The sequence below is a fragment of the Octodon degus genome, unplaced genomic scaffold (genome assembly GCF_000260255.1).
Source record: "Octodon degus isolate 3935 unplaced genomic scaffold, OctDeg1.0 scaffold00025, whole genome shotgun sequence".
NCBI lineage: Eukaryota > Metazoa > Chordata > Mammalia > Rodentia > Octodontidae > Octodon > Octodon degus.
In genome coordinates, this window is record NW_004524601.1 from 10,119,663 (window position 1) to 10,122,777 (window position 3,115).

Sequence of the window (3,115 nt, forward strand, 5' to 3'; positions counted from 1 at the left end):
AAAAAAAAAAAAAAAGAAAAGAAAGAAAAAGAAAATTTACTTTTCTCCAGTCAAGGAATCTAATTTGAAATATCAGGGGGGGAAATGTAATTGAAAAATATACTTTAATTCTAAAGATGCTGTAACTAAATATTAAATTTTGCATATGAGAAAAAAATTGATTAACACTATTAAATAACACCTAATATTTGACGCTATATGATTCAATATGGCCATATGATACAATTACACAAAATACATTAATATGAAAGAATACAACAGATTGAGATAGCAGACAAACCTATATAACTTTTTTTTTTGGTACAGGAAACTACTTTAGAAGTATGCATGTACCTGCCCACTCCTTTAAAGGAAATCTACTGCAAGCAAAGCTATCAACCTCTAGAAAAATCATACTCCAAGAGATCTTTTAAATGTATAAATCCTTTATACTTTGATAAAAATTACTGATTCTTTTTGCATTTAAAACTCTCACATATGGCCTCCATTTCATATCCCACAAGTTCTCTTCCAGCCCGTGTCACTGTCCCTACTCTGTGACACTCACACCCTCTCACTGTGGCTGCCTTTCAGTCTACAGGATGTGTCCCAGGGTCCCTGTCCTCACTTTGAATGCCACCTACAAGGCTTTCCACATCTGTACTATTTAAATTAGACTTTCAGTCAAACTTGTTACATTTTTTTATCAGATTTTTGTTTAATTAAAAAATTTTAGTACCTATTGATCACATTCCTCACAGGGAGCGAGCACGTGTAGGTAACACCTCTAGATTCCCTTTACATCTGCATCTCTCTTCTTGACCATCTCCCTCCATCCCCTGCATTTATATTAACTTCTTTGAATACTGCTGCCCAATGATACCACAGAGAACTCCATGAGGGTAGGAACTGTTTTGAGTACGTTCAAAAATATCTGATGCACACTGATCAATAAAGATTTGTGAATAAATTTAATCCTCACCATAACCTTGCAAAATGATACCCTTTTCTTCAGTTTTCAGATGTGGAAATGTTTATTGACGTACTCAGCATCCCAAAATATGGATCCAAATCCAAATTGTGTGCTCTTAAATGCTACAATGTTTCCCAAATGAAAATAATGGAAGGTCTGGAAGGGATCAGGGAGCTGAAGAGGACGACAGTCTATCTCCTGGCTCTGGATTACAAGGGTTGAACAAAGGAGGGTCTTTTTGTGGGAGCTGAAAATGAAGTAAGGTCCTTCGATTTCAACTAGAGTAAAATTGTGATGGAATAGTCTGGAAAAATGTTGAAGGTCCAAAGAAATGGGACTTCTGAGGACGCAGTGGGTTCAGTTGAGCTGGACATCAGGAAGAGAGCAACGGGGAAAGGCCATGGGACTTCCTACCAACCATGATGGATGGATGGTTGGCCGGGTGCAGGTGTGCACATTGGGAAACGAGAGAACTCCAAGGACAGGAAGCCTGGGCAGAATTAAGAGGGGCTGAGCAGCACAGGGTGTTGGGAAGAACTTGGCCAGTAACAGGCTATGCTACTGACTACATTCCTCCAGTTTCTGAGCACTGTTCTCCTTATGGAGACTTCCTCTCAACTACTATGGCCTGCCTGCCCCTCACTGAGTCTAGAGACATCTGCTTTGTTGCTGCTAATTTTAGCTGCATCCTGAAGCAAGGGCCAGGGGCAAGCAAATTTTTTATCCTCAGTCGTGGAAGGAGAAGTAATGAATATGCCAAGAAGGCCAGGGATGAGTTTTCTGGTGGACAGAAAGTTTCTGGAGCATGTGCAACACCACATCCTGTGGTGGTGGGTGGAATTCTGGGTACAGGCTGAGACCACTTAAGAATGTGGCAGGGTGGGTGAGTGTGGCAGTGGCAGGCATCAGTCACTCAGGATGGCTACTCTGATCTTTGCTGACAAGGAAATGGAGAAGCAGGCGCCAGTGTGGCACCTGAGGGTGGGCTGAGTGGGGTAAGGGCCTGCAGTCCAAGCCCTGGGTGGGAAGCCTCAGGCTTCAATACCATGTGTTAGAGAAAGTTCGGTGCACCACCAGCCTTGCCAAAAGCTGCCAGAAAGGCTTTGGGAACTGTTAACCAGAATTACAGAAAAGTCAGTAAACAGGAATGGACCCTTCAAACATAAACAATAGAATGTCTCTGCCCAAAACACTGTTAAAGCAAAAATTGCATTCCTGCCTCTGAGGATACCTGTCCAGAAATAGAAAAAAAAAAAAAATTCCTTTAGTCCTCTAGAAGTGGAGAGCGCCCACCTGGCTGAAGAGCACCAGACTGCACTCCTGCCCTCAAACGGTGGGCCTTCAGCCGGGACTCAGTGTGTCCCTGTCCCCTACGAGCCTTCTGCTTGCCCCAGTGGTGAATTACCGTGTGTTTGGTATGACACAGATATTTCAATCTCTTAGTGCTTAGGGTTTGTATCTTTGTATAAGCCAAGCATTTCTTTAATAGGAAAAAGTATGGTAGAGTTTAGGCCAAAAAGGAACAGACATGAATGGTTAAAATTTTTCAATCTCTTAACTCCAGACATTATGTAGTTTTACAATTAAAGATCTTGATATTCATGCCATAAACTGAGCATAAATAAAAAGTAATGATGAATAAAAATAATAGCATAATATTTCTGGGTTTATGGTGTCAATGACTAAGACAAAATAATTAGAATTAAGAGTTGCTAAGAGAGAACTGTACCTGAACACTGGAATCCGAATAGTCAGAACAGATGTCTTGTGGTGTGCAGAAGCGTGCAGGCTGATGGGAGCGTGCAGGCCGATGGCTCCTGCAAGGCAGCGGCAGCTGCTTCCAGAACCCTCTGCCTGGAGACGGTTGCTAGGCAGTGCTGGATTGGCTCACAAATGCACTTTCACCCGAGGATCAGCATTATGATGGCACGCATGCTGTCTCCCCATCTCCTCTCCTGCTCTGTTTCATTTAAAGACCAACAGAGTCTGGTCAAATATCCCTTGTGGCAGCTAATCATCTCAGGGACAGCAGATTGTGCTAGGCTAGTTCTGGGCACAAAGATGGAGATCTTCACCTTGGCTGCCACCGGGCACTTTGGAAATGTCTGAAAGCTACATATTTCATTTCTTCTTTTCTCTTCAGGCTAGATGTAAATGTCCAGG

General features: G+C 42.4%; 1 protein-coding gene across 1 annotated transcript in view; it reads right to left on the reverse strand.

The window, feature by feature from the left end:
* CUNH2orf88 (chromosome unknown C2orf88 homolog) overlaps nt 1-2,773 on the reverse strand; it is a 60,330-nt gene extending 57,557 nt beyond the window's left edge. The window contains exon 1 of the mRNA XM_023712287.1: nt 2,682-2,773. The gene's annotated coding sequence lies outside the window, so the exon portion shown is untranslated. The remainder of the gene's footprint in view (nt 1-2,681) is intronic.
* Nucleotides 2,774-3,115: the final 342 nt, after the last annotated feature.